Consider the following 14,463-nt stretch of genomic DNA (forward strand, 5'->3'; position numbering starts at 1 on the left):
GTCAAATAAAATGTGACAGTATGGGATGTAGACAGAAGGACTTTTAGTGTGTAAAATGAGACTGAACAAATTTGCATAGAGCTGTGTTTGCACTATATTCATTACTACTACAGCTTCTGAACAAGCAATGTTGTTTATGCTCCAGCGAAACCAATTCACGTCTAAAATGTTTGCATTGACATTCGGATGCAATATCCAGTTACTATGGATCAAACGCAAATGAAATTTCGAAAAAGCAAATGGAAATCTGTAACTAAAAAAAAATGCATTATAAATGGACCACAGTTTCACATGTAGTCAGCTCACCTTTACCTATGCAACCCCTGTCTATCTGTGAAAACTGATTTCTGTCATACCAAGATACAACTGTAAGTATTCATTTGTCAAAAACAAAACTGTGTGTATTTTGATAATGACAAAAAGCTTATATACAAAGAACTATGTTCCCAACTGGCAATTTCAAAGAAAAAGTCACCTGTAAACAATAAAAAGTTAGAGAGTGTTTGTAGTATTGTTCTGAGGTACTTCTTAGAGAATATTCTCTGTCCCCCAACATTTAAATAAAACTAGATTGATTCTGGGCAAAAAAAAAGTCTCAAGGGGTACAGGAGGAGGAGTTTTGTGGTGGACGCAGTGGCTACCTTTGTACAACATCACTGATTTCTTTAATGCATGTGTTCAAGTTGTCAAGAGCTGGGCTGGTCCCAGGTCCCAATCCCCCACCTGAAGAGGAAGCACGCAGCTCCTTTAGATTCAACTCTAGTTTCCCCACTGCCTCACGAAAGGCAAATTTATTACGTGTCTGGGGGATGCAATCGACATACCCGAGCAGTAGTCCAAAAGTTGGTGTCCCACATCCAGCACCTGGCTGCTGGAGGAAAGCTCGGTGTTGCCTTGAAGAGCACTACTCAAGCATTCAGCACATTCCAAAAGAGCCTCCTTGCTGATCTTTTCCAGGGGGATCCGCTCTGTCTGCTGCCGAGTTCGTCTAAGGGTGGGTTTGGTGGAAGTAGCGCCAGGTCCGCCACTGGAAGCACCGTTGGCCATTTTAGTTTGGGTGGTGGTGTTACTAGAGGGGACTATGGGGGCTGGAGGCACTTGTGGTGGTGGTATTGATGGACGTGCTCCTCTGGCTTCTCTCCCTGACCTTTTGAAACCATCTCCATTGACCTCTATGTTTCCACTGACCACATCGTCAGCTGCATCGGCACTGTAGGCGTGTTGGAGGGAGCGGAGCATGGGTGGTGGAGGAGGTGCACATTTGGGCTTCACCAGTCGCGGTCGGTCACGATCACCACTGTCAGGCAGCAGTTTAAAGCGGTTGCCCTGAGAGTCCACACCGACTAGGTGAACATCGGCCGAGCTGTGCTTTAGGGTCGGGGAGATCAGGACTGGAACTTTGTGGTTGTGCAGGTTGACCGAACCAAGAGTGGAAATTTTCGATGGAGATGACCAGCCTTGTCTGTCATCTTGCCCATCTTTTCCCCGCGTGTTGGAGTCTGAATCTGCCTCTCCCCTACACCTGGTGCCCTTACTCACCAGCGACCCCTCGTGGCAAGAGTTTGGCTTGGGACGATCTCGTATCTGAGCCGTACCTTCGTCAAGCTTCCTCTGGATTGCATCCGAAGGTCGTACTGCCCATTCTCTGGCATGTGATGTGGTGGAAGATGTTACGCTCTAATGGGGGTTTGCTTCGGTTTCTTGGTAATGTCAACGCCATGCGCTCTAAGTCCGGCAACCCAGCAGACATAGAGGAAGTTGAATTGGAACGAGGGAATGGCTTGGTTCCACTTCCTTCGTCTATTCCAGAAGGCTTACCTGTCCTCAATCCCAGGGTCTTTTTGATAAGGCGAGGGGGTGAAAAAAGCCTGCAAGGCTTCCCCAACTACTGCTGCTTCCAACTTGACCAGAAGTTGCTCCAGAGTTTGAACTGAGGGTTTCTGTCCAAACGTGGCCCCACAACAGTGCGGACTGCACTTGGTTCCCCTCTCCGTGAGATGGAGAGAAACTCAACCCATCAGTTTGGGGCGAAGGAGGAGGAGGGCATGCAAACCCAGCCGCTGGCTCATATTTTTTATGGGGCTGGGTCTCCATCTCCCGAAAAGAGCTGCTCCTCTTGGGAGGCATAGGGAGATTCTGTTGCTGCTGAGGTGAGGATGAAGAAGAAGAGGAAGACATAGACTTCTTCTTCATGAAAGAACTGAAGAAGCCAGCTTTGCGGTCACGGGTAAAGGTCGTGTCCTGGGAGTCCTCAAGCAAGCTAGAGGGAGACTTATCCCTCTGTTTACGTGGTAGGGCCGGAGAGCTGCTGGAGCGGCCATCACCCACAAAAAGGGATGCTGCAAGACCTGAACACAATAAGACAACAAAACAAAGGTCAAAGAACAGCAAAAAAAAGAGGTAGCAGTAGAGATGTAAAACTAAACACTTCAGTGGTGGCATATGTAAACAGATCACTACGATAACTTGCTTACATCATTCAGTGCACAAATAACATATTGTGTTAGACTTTGATTGCTTGGCTATAAAATTAATATTTAATTTATTATATTGTTACCAATAGTTGTGTCTCAAGCAAATGTCTCAAAAATAAACATAAAAGTAAAGCATGATGAAGCCTGGTGTAAATGAAGGCTGTTGTATTAGATAACACTGCTGCTATCCCTGACTGTAATTTATAAGAACTAGCCTGAAATATGCTTCTATGCAAGAAACCATGTAGAGTCCCTTTAAATTACTGCTATATTATAGGGACATTAAAGTACATGACACTGAGTCAGGGATATTTCTTTAATTCATGGGGTGAATTTTTGTAGGAGTGGACCAAGATTTTTTCTTTTGTATTTTTTTTAACAGGTCCTGTGGGCAAACAGAATGCTAGATATTTGTATTATATAGACAGTATCTCTTGATATGTGGGGAAAAGTAAGATTGATAGGACAATCAAAGGCAGGACAATAAATACAGATCAAGGAATACAAAAAACACAAGTATAAATGTTAATAATAAACGTTTTGCATGTTTAAAAGGTGTAATAACATGACAAAAAGATGCATCTCAACCAAAAAATAAATAAATATAAACATCCCCACCCTTAAAGTTTGTTTTATATCAATTTTATATAATTTCAATAAATAGCATATAAAGTAGAAAAACAATATTGCACAATACATGATAAATACTTTAATATGGTTAAACAAATTTCAATCAAAATATAAATACACATGCAGTTGTGTTAATGTGTATACTTGGGGTTTAGTGACATTCAGCAAATGGGAGAAATAGAATGAAATCAGATGCATTTACAGAGATATTTAAAACATGAGAGGGAATATCTGATATAAACGTTTATAATCATGATACATTATGAACATTTAAAATGAATGAGAATAAAAGAGAGATATACAGTACAGACCAAAAGTTTGGACACACCTCATTCAAAGAGTTTTCTTTATTTTCATGACTATGAAAATTGTAGATTCACACTGAAGGCATCAAAACTATGAATTAAATTAATTACATGTGGAATTATATATGGAATTATATACATAACAAAAAAGTGTGAAACAAATGAAAATATTTCACATTTTAGGTTCTTCAAAGTAGCCACCTTTAGCTTTGATTACTGCTTTGCACACTCTTGGCTTCTCTTGATGAGCTTCAAGAGCTAGTCACCTGAAATGGTCTTCCAACAGTCTTGAAGGAGTTCCCCGAGAGATGCTTAGCACTTGTTGGCCCTTTTACCTTCTGTCTGCGGTCCAGCTCACCCCTAAACCATCTGGATTGGGTTCAGGTCCGGTGACTGTGGAGGCCAGGTCATCTGGCGCAGCACCCCATCACTCTCCTTCTTGGTCAAATAGCCCTTGATGCCTTCAGTGTGACTCTACAATTTTCATAGTCATGAAAATAAAGAATACTCTTTGAATGAGAAGGTGTTTCCAAACTTTTGGTCTGGACTGTATATAGGATATTACACAGAATGTTTGGATTCATACTATATTTGTGTATAAATAATTGTAGGTTTCCCCCGGGTGCTGGAAAAAATAGCTGCCCACTGCTCCGGGTGTGTGTTCACGGTGTGTGTGTGTGTGTGTGTGTTCCCTACTCACTGCTGTGTGTGTGCACTTGGATGGGTTAAATGCAGAGCACCAATTCTGAGTATGGGTGACCATACTTGGCAAATGTCACGACTTTCACTTTTTTTTTATATTTTATTATGTAGCACAGTTAATCGAAAATGAACACGACTCCCATTCTCTTGAGCTTCTGTCTGAGCCGATTGAGCCGGAGTTGGGCCTGTATACCTGCAGGGCCGTGGGGTCCTGCCTCCTCCATATTCTCTTTGTTCTCAGAGTGTTTCTTCTGCCCACGAGACTTTGAGGGCAAAAGTGGCATATCATGGCCTAAGGTGTGCGCAAGTCCACCTTGCCCACCAGATGCGGTTTTACACAGCTCTTCGGCTACCTCTGGAGAGGAGTTAGCAGAAAGACGGTGCAGGTTAATATTAAATGTAAGTACTATGGGTCAAACTTTCATTAAATATTAACTTCATCTTTATTTCAGTAAATTTTCTATTTTTCACATTCAATACAAAATTCACCTATGTTATTTATTCTTTATTTCCTTTTAAGCCGTTTAATCATACAAGATCTGCATGAAAAGTCCACTCAGTTTACAGCTTCCTGTCATTCAAAACAGATGATGGAGCAATACCTTCTGAGATGCTTGAGTCATGGAACATGGTCTCGAATGCCTGATGAATCTCAGCAAATGAGGGTCTATCCAGTGGACTCCACTGCCAGCCTACCAACACAAACGAAATATGGCTTTACCCAATGACCAAAAGCTACAATATGGTTCAAAATTTGTGTAAAAATAAATAAATAAATAATAATAAAAGAAAGTTCATACTTCTACTAAGCAATGATACATTGAATTGATCAAAAGTGACATTAAAATGTATATAAGGTTATGTTACAAGCAAATTTATTTCAAATAAATTGATATTTTAAAAGTTATATTCCATTAAAAATGTGTCTGATTTCTGTGACATTGAAAGCTACTGAAAATTCAGCTTTGCCATCACAGGAATAAATTATATTTTAAATATATTAAAATAGAATACAGTTATTTTAGATTTTAAATAAGACCATTACACAACATTACACAATGCTTAAAGAAAAGACTGTATATATGGACACATATGAATTACATTTGACCTGTTTTAGTTAACTATGAAAAGTTAAGTGAAAAATATCAAATGTTATCAAAGTCTCTGTTGATACTCACAGGCTCTCATGAGCTCGTAGACTTTAGGAGGACAGCCCTCGGGCTGCTCCATGCGGTAGCCCTTCTCCAGCAGATCGTACACCTGAGACAGGTCTATTCCTGGGTATGGAGACATGCCATACGTCGCAATCTCCCAAAGCAGAACTCCAAATGCTGGAAAATTGGGAGAATTAAGTGAGTCACTTATTTATAGAAGCAATTCAATAATTTCAGTCTGTGACACATAACTGTGTATAGAGTATCAGAAATCCTAACACAATCCTTATGACAAAATTAATTTAGTAACTGACCCCACACATCTGATTTGATGGAGAAGGTGTTATAGGCCAGACTCTCTGGTGCGGTCCATTTGATGGGGAATTTGGCCCCCGCATGAGCGGTGTAGGTGTCGCCTGTCATCAGCCGGCTCAGCCCGAAATCAGCCACCTTGACCACGTGATTCTCTCCAACCAGACAATTACGAGCTGCCAAGTCCCTGAGAAAGAAATTAAGAAGATGTAGTGAGATCTCCCGATGAGAACTCCTGAAGCCTACTGATGTCTGAAGAGCTATGCTCACCTGTGGATGAAGTTCTTCTTCTCCAGATACTCCATGGCAGAGGAGATTTGAGTGGCCATGTAGAGCAGCACCACCGCATTCACCTGCTCCCTGTCACACTCACGCAGGTAGTCCAGCAGGTTCCCATGGGGCATGTACTCAGTCACTATGTAGAATGGAGGCTCCAATGTACACACACCTAGGAAGGGGCATTAAAAAATGACCAATTTGGGATAAATCTAAGAACATAATTTGGTAAAAACAAATAATTGTTGCTTATTATGTGAAAGAAAGAGTTATGAGAGTAGTACATACTCTCTAATGCCTGTGCAAACTCTAAATGGTTGATTAATGTAGTAGACAAGTTGAGATTTTTTTGTTTTCATTTTTTTGTTGTCAATTGAACCCAAACAAGTTAAAGCACACACAGCTTCAATTTTGAGTTTTGACTAGTTGTCAACTACCATCAACGAGTTAAAAATCCTACTACACTTACCCAGTAACTGTACCAAATTGGGATGTTTCACCTCCTTCATGACTGCAGCTTCCTTCAGAAACTCGTCAACCTCCATGGTGTCCTCCTTTGAAATAAAGTAATACAATACACATTGAATATGACATAGAAATACATAACAGAACTAGCAAAGCAACTACGAAAACAAAAATCCTTAAGTGCAATATAATGACCAGCCACTTGGTGGCACACAACACCACATAAACAGTTCAAATGCAATTAAAAACCAATGAAATCGTTTTTTTTCCATTACACAACATTAGGAGCATACGCAGAAAAACACGAACCTTTAGTGTTTTTACAGCTACAGTGAGGCTGTACTTTTTCCAAACTCCGACGTAGACCTCTCCGTACTGGCCTCCGCCTAACTTGTGCTTCATGGTGATATCGGTGCGCTCCATCTCCCACTTGTCGTGGATGGGGGAGACACCGTAGACGGTTGGCTTGTTGCATTTTGGAGCGGGATAGTGTAATGTGGTTACCAGACCATCGGCCACTGTGGAATGATGATGAACCAGCTCAGCTAATGTGCTGAAACGACTTTCAGCTGTTACATAGACCTGAGACAGAAGAAGAGACCAGCTTTAAAATAATAGGAAAGGAAGCTTTACTTTCAAGGTAAAGTGAAAGCAGCCTTTGTCTTCAGCCCAACCTTTCCATCAGAGGCGGTGTTGATCCGGTAATGATAGACCCGTCCCTCATAGCGAAGCGAGATGGAGAGCTGGCCAGGGCTGCTCTCGCTCTCTCTCACTAGGAAGCTGCCGTTGATCAGGCTGCTGAGGAGGTACTCAGCAGCGCTGCGGGACACGGGCCCGTGATACCAGCTGTGCTTTTCCAGACTGTTGACGGGGGTGATGTAGTTACTGGGTACCCAACCCTGGCCGTTCTTTGAACGGACTTCACTCCACTCACCATTCTGGTTGTACCCCAACACTCGCAGCTTCTCTCCTGAAATGCAAAAAAGAACAGTACTTTGTACACAGCAATCCAGGTTGTTTTTTTCTCACATTTTTGTGAAATCATTTACTAATGATCCGGCTATGTAAACCTTTGTTATTCATACCAATGCATCTCCCTTGAATGGAATGGAATGAGAGATTAGAAATGCAAGCCACAACAAGTCCATCTTTCAGCCATAAAAACACATCAGGTCTTTTAGAAGGAAATAAGTGCATCTTTATGTCAGTAACTTTATAGAACCTACAGTATCAGTTCTTAAAAAAAGATCAGTTTGAACTTGTCCATTAGGTAATGTTTTCATCCCATAAACTCAGACTGAGAAGAAGCTAGTCTTATATAAGAGTTCTGAGAGCTGCACATATCCTGGAGGCACCCGAGAGTGGAGGAAGAAAAGTCAAGTCACTTTTATTGTCACATCAGCACAGCACATGTGCCTTGGTGAGTGGAATTCTTGGGAGGTTGCACCAGAAATTGCAGAAACAATTAACATATAACCAAACAGACTTCAACAGGTGAAAATGTGCAATATGCACATACATATAGTCAGTACACACAGAGTATTATTAGACATACAGTTAACACTACACATTATACGCAATATGTACATACATACAGTTAGCACTACACATTATACACTATACACAGAATCTACACATTCTACATTATGTAAAAATATATACGCATAAAAATATGCTAAGGTGCAACAGAGTGTACGTGAAGGTAGGTTATTGTATTAAATGCAAGTGTGTATGTATAGTTCAGTGTTGAACTGTTGAAGTTAAAGTGCAGTGTGGGGCATACCATATTGTGGGAGTATGCTGTAGGGTGTATTAGTTCTGACTGTCTGACATGCTGAGGGAAAAAGTTCTCCTGAAATCCAGCACTAGCTACTTGGTCTTGTCGATGTTGAGTGAGAGGTGGTTCTCCTAACACCATTTAGTCAGGGTGCTCACCTCCTCTCTGTAGGCCGTCCCATCGTTGTCAGTGTCAAAAACATGTGTCAGATGGACATTTTGGCTGCTGCATCACACTCCACGAATGGCACATTTTAAAGATGCAATGGAAGTTAAAAATAGAATATATATATATATTTTTTTTTTTTTTACACGATATGCCTCCAAAAAGCACTTGCGAAAACATCAAGAGCCCTGTGTTCTGTTCCATTAAGCTGTTGGAAAAAGAACACTCCAAAGCCTCACCAGAGTGCTCAATCTGAATGTGTGTAGTCAAAAACAATGACGGAACCAAAATAGGGCCCTTTTTTGCTTAATTCGGTGGCTGAATTTTGATTCATTTTGTTTTTTTTTATATAAAATGTATGTAAATGTATTTTTATTTATACAATACCATTAAAAAGTTGGGGTTGGTACAATTTGTTTTAATATTTTGAATTAAGTCTCTTATGCTTACCAAGGTTGTATTTATTTGATAAAATAATAATAATAATAATAATAATAATAATACTGTGAATTTTTTTATCATTTAAAAGAACTTTTCTTTCTGTGATGATATGCTGATTTTTTTATGTTTTAGTATTTTTTTGTAATTTATATTTTTATTTTTATATTCTTTGATGAAACTTTTGTAACATTATAAATGTCTTTCACTGTAAAAAAAGAAAAGAAAAAAAGGTAAAAATTTCTCTCTGCCCCCAAATGTTTGAATGGTACATTTTATTTTATTTTCCAGTAGAGGGTGCTCTGCTGCTGTCAGGAAAACAGAATTTAGGCACAATAGCTTTCAGGCACTGGGCATTTTTGCTAATCCTAAATGGACACTGGCCCTCATAACAAGACAAGAAGAGACTGGCGCATCGGTGCCAACCAGACGACATTACATGACCGGCCATTAGCGGTTACTTCAGAGAGAAAGGGCAGATTGCTAACTCCTTCTCTCTGAACTCTCTTCTCTTGGGCAAGTCTGTGTTTACCCACCTGCTTTTCACCCAGCTGATGGGATTATGCTTCAAAATGGGCATTAGCATTAGCGGTAGCTGTTCAGCATGGAGCATCTGAGCACAGAGCCTGACTCGGGTCCCAAAGTCTATTACAATGTGCTGGAATGAGCTGTGGGCATTGGCGCATATGGTTTAGGTTGATGCCCATGTGTTTATGTCCTCAGTTGAATAAAACTCTAAGTTTAACAATCATTTCAATTTCTAGCTCTGTTTTTTGATCCTACAAACTGCTTCTGGGAAGAGAAACAACAAGTTCTGAAGTAAAGAAAAGAGGAAAGAGAATGATGGAAGGAAGAGGAAAAGTGTCCTTCTTATAAAGAAAGGAAGTTATCAATAATACTTGTGAAAAACGTTCTCTGGCTTTGTTTATTCCAGGTATTCAAATTGGTTTTGGGTTACATTTGAGTTTACATTATCAGTGCAATGAGGTTTGTCATCGGTGTACAGAGGTGGATTTCAAACTGTTAAAGTGTTTAATGAAACTAAGCACCGCATGATGCGCAACCACTCATCTCGTTTCGACGATCATACCTTTCGTGATGCTCAGCGTGTTGTCGCCACTGGCAACAAAGTCGTAAAGCGCAACAAAAAGGTTGGGGTCGCTCTCCGCAGCACCCAGCAGATTCTCCTTCGAGCTCCAGCGCACCGCCTCCGTCAGTGACGTCGAGTCCAATCCAAAAGGCCTGTGCAGGGCTTCTGTCAGGAAGAAAGAGAGATAAATAACATGATATATGAGTAACAGAAAACATAAGCGGTTGTTGATGAAGCATATGACATCCCGAATGAGTAAGGGCCTCTGGGAAGGGCAAACTGAGTCAGTGTAAGAGGGGAGGGGTTTCAGAATCAGGAGCTGACGAACATGATAACGTCAAGGTGAGGAGGGAGAAGAAAAGAAACTGCAATCATCTGACGCAAAGTGAAAACGAGGGGGATTCAAAATGAAATCACTTTGCTCCTTACATCATACCTCACTTAATGATCTCTTTTTGCGCAAACAATATTACGAAGGCTACACAAAACACCAATAAATCATAATAAAAAAACAAAAACAAAGCTGTTCTAGATGCTAACGATCAACTCAATTCAATTTTTAAATTAACAATTTAATATCAATTTTGTCAATTATGCAGTCAATAATTATTGAAATATTTTATAATCCATTTAATGAATTTCTGGAGAAAATTTATTTTTATTTTTTAAACATAATATTACTAACAACTATTATTATTAAAAATATTATACTATAATAAATAAATATAATAAATGAAGAAGACTGAAATGTATTAATATTTGATTAATACTAATAAATATGGTAACATTTTAGTAAAGCGTCCAATTCTCAGTAATAACTAATAGCTTATTAGCTTGCATATTATTAACATATTAGCTATTTATTAGTGCTTATGAAGTACATATAATGCATGACACCAATAATCCTACCCAATAGCCTAAACTTAACAACTACCTTATAAACTATATATAAGCAGCAAATGCAGGAGTTGAGGCAAAAAAGTCATAGTTAATGGTAAGTTAATAGTGAGAATTGGACCTTAAAATAAAGTGTGACCATAAGTATAATAGTATAATAATACTTTAAGTAGAAAATGTACATATTTCACTAAACATTGCAACTAAATTCATATATTTAGTTAGTTAGCTATGTAACATTAACTACTGATCTACTAGTTGCTTTTGTAATAATGAATTTGAAAAATTCCCATGAATTTACAAACGCGTGATTTTTGAAAATCAGATGGCCTCTGGAAACACCCCAAGACCAAACCATCTGACCAAGTAACAGCTTCCAAACTGACCACACACACACAAAGCAAACAAATACACATCCCTCGACTTGAAATCCTCCAGAAAAACTCACTGACACTCAGGGCACCGTTACAGCGCTGTCTACCTGCGAAGCAGTAGTGGTCCACATCCTGTGGGTTGAACAGGTTGGTCAGTCTGACCCTCTCTTCCTCAAAACTGCTGCTGGACAGCAGAGTCTTCAATGGCATAATCTAGCAGTGCTAGATTAGTCTCTGATCTCACATGTAATAAAACACAGACCTGATGTGTTGAGGGTTCTGCTACTGTCTGAGAGGGTTTTATTCTTATGCAAGTTCTTAAGGAGAGGAGGAGCATGGAATGGCTTTGAGGTTGGAAAAAATGGTGTGGGAGAGTCCCCACACCTTGAGCATGCCTGCGTCTGCTGGTCCTCCTCTACAGCTGTCAACCAGCCACAAACACACACACTAAGCATGTCTGGGCAGCTGCCCCTTTCCTTAGGGAAAAAGTGAGGCAGGACAAAACATTAGCTGAGTTCCAAGGGAAAAGGCATCAGACTCTCAGAAACTCCCTTTACTTATCATTATGAAACAAATTCTTCTTCTTAGATTAGGCTATATTAGGTTTACCTTTACAAAACTACTGTGGTTTTACCATGGTAGAGGGGCTGAAATTTGATGGATGATTAACACATTCGCATCCCAAGGTACATTAAAGAATAACATAGTATTCACATACTTTCTTCAAATGCTGAATACATGGCAAGAGCAACAGCCAAATTATCTATCCTCAACATGCATCACAAAATCAAGAGCAACAAAAAGTCCATCATGACACGAAAAAATTTTGGTGACCAAGTTTCAATGCTTCCTTGGTTATTTTTATTATTAACATTTTAAGCTGGCATCTTGTCCAATCAGGCAAGTAGGGGTGCTCCGATCACGATCGGCCGATCGTTAATGCGCATCTCGTCAGTAAAGCCGGTTCTCTAATCAGTGGTTAATTCCATCAGGTGCGTGATTTCACATAGAGCAGCTGTTACTACACAGAGTCGTTGTTAATAGAGAAGATGCGCCAAAAAACGCTGAAAATGAAGTGGATTTGCGCATCTTCTCTATTAACAATGACTCTGTGTAGTAACAGCTGCTCTATGTGAAATCACGCACCTGATGGAATTAACCACTGATTAGAGAACCAGCTTTACTGACGAGATCCGCATAACGATCGGCCGATCGTGATCGGAGCACCCCTACAGGCAAGTAATATTTTCTCTCAATTACCTTGCAAAAATTGACTTGTCCCAGACGAGCGTTACTCAAACCCTGTGGTTCCCCCACGGTTTATTACTTTAACAGTTTTAGTGAATTATTAGAGTACAACAGTAACAATAATAACAGCCAATAACTAATAGTCTCACTTTCAAAATCACATCTGTGTTTATACCGTCTGTTGTCGAATAAGAGAATGTAAATGCCAACTAAGAAATGCATTAAATCATGTAAACCCAAAACCCTGCCAACTGGCCAGAACTACCTGTTAAGAGTGACTAGTAAATTAGTTGTATGAGCAACCAGTCATCTAGTTGATTTTTGAAATATGAAGTTTTAGAAATTCCTTTAAAAAAGAAGTAAATCTATATCCATAGAAAATATAGAATGTTAGTTCAAAATGTGATAAATGGTTCCAAGAATGTCCCTAAATTAAAATTGAAACTATCATTATGAATAAAAAACACAACAGGGCCTAGACAAAACAAAGACAGGTCTTCTGCCTGGTCTTACACAACACAATAAACCTGCAAGAACCCACAGCTGAGACAGTCGAGGTCTGGACAAAGACACATATGCACACAGATACATACAGCCCTACCTTTATTCCTGACCAGCATGCAGTGCTTCCCAGTTCTAGTCAGCTGACTGACCCACAGCTCCCAGTACATGATCCCAGTTCCAGTGTAAGGGCTAATGGGAAACAACTCTAGCACCTAATCCTGAAACGCTAAAACTGAAATGCTCCCTCTTGTTCGAATCTTTTTAGTGTCCGGTGCAGCTCAGAACTCAAGAACGCCAGTCCGATCTGATTGTGGGCCTCCATGCTAACTGCACTAAGTAAGAAGTATCCACATGTGCTTGTGTGAGATATGGGAAGAGTGGAGTTCTGAGAGTGGTTTTATTGGATATCTTGTGAGGGAAGGCGTGTGGGGGGGCCGCTGGTTTTTAGAAGGGGGTACGAACAAGCAGATGGTTTCATTTCTACACCATGTGTGTGCTGCCTACCCAACATCCTCTTGGGAGACACTGGAAAGCCTGGAGGTGTGGAAACTCTAGTACAAAATGCCTGTGCCGCATAAAACATAACCCTGAGTTTCAGCGCAACATGTAAAATGTATTAAGATGGGACACTCAGTTATTCAGTTACACCCAAAACCTCTCAACATTAAGGGAAATAATCTCTTTAAGACATCAGCAAGACCTCAACAGACTAGATGACATGAAAGTGAAAGGCTTGTGTGAACATAATAAAAGAAAAGATTTTTAGACTACAGAGGCCAGCTACTGACAAGACCACCATGACGAGATTTCATGAGACGGGAACACTGAAATGCCAAACAAAGTCTAAATTACCAATTACCATTAGTCATTGAGCCGCAACTTCAAGTAGACAAACAGACAGCTTACAATGTCAAGCTCTGTTGCAGTATATACACAAACATTCTCATGTGACACTTCTGACTGATCTAACAGTTGAGCAGCGTCGGGCACGTCGTGTGGCCGCATGTGTTTGTCCTGCATGCTTTTCGTGTGTGTCTTTGTGTGCAGGAGCTTCGCTGTGAAACAGCTGAGGGAGAACTGTGTGTGCGATGTGAATGGCTGTACTGAACAGACTGACCTGCACGGCCGTGTCCTGATGGGAGTCTAGTGCAGCTGTTGTGCTGGGCTTAGGCCAGGCTTACAGCAACTGCACCAGCACCTCTGTACTCTGGGGCTGCTCTTAACCAATATGGATTATGGACACAAGAACATCCTGATCTGAAATCACATTTTGTTGAATGTGAAATGAATCTGAAATGAAGATGGACGCGGTTTTTGTTTGTATGTATTTATACCATCCAACTGAAAGCTATAACGCCAACATGTCAGAAATGAAATGTAAAAAAGAAAAAAACTGATGAGTTGGAAAAAGGATTACCCCCTTCCTCCTATAAACTATTTGTAAACTCAATCAGGTGTAGCTAATTCTCTCACCTTCTCAATGGCACACAAAGACATCTGACTTTCAACTGTGATCAGCTGTGCTCATTTTGATCAGCACATTTCATTTCACTCTTTGGTAAAGCAATGGAGCAAACAATTAACTGGCAAGGCTCTGTCAAAAGATCTCTGGTATAAAGTTGTAGACAGCACAAGTCGGGAGATGGATACAT

At 40.3% G+C, this 14,463-nt stretch overlaps 1 pseudogene; it reads right to left on the reverse strand.

Moving 5' to 3' along the window:
• Window positions 1-631: 631 nt before the first annotated feature.
• Window positions 632-11,372, reverse strand: LOC113103090 (tyrosine-protein kinase ABL2-like; annotated as a pseudogene).
• Between the last annotated feature and the right edge of the window lie 3,091 nt (window positions 11,373-14,463).

This window comes from Carassius auratus, unplaced genomic scaffold (assembly GCF_003368295.1).
Source record: "Carassius auratus strain Wakin unplaced genomic scaffold, ASM336829v1 scaf_tig00217799, whole genome shotgun sequence".
NCBI lineage: Eukaryota > Metazoa > Chordata > Actinopteri > Cypriniformes > Cyprinidae > Carassius > Carassius auratus.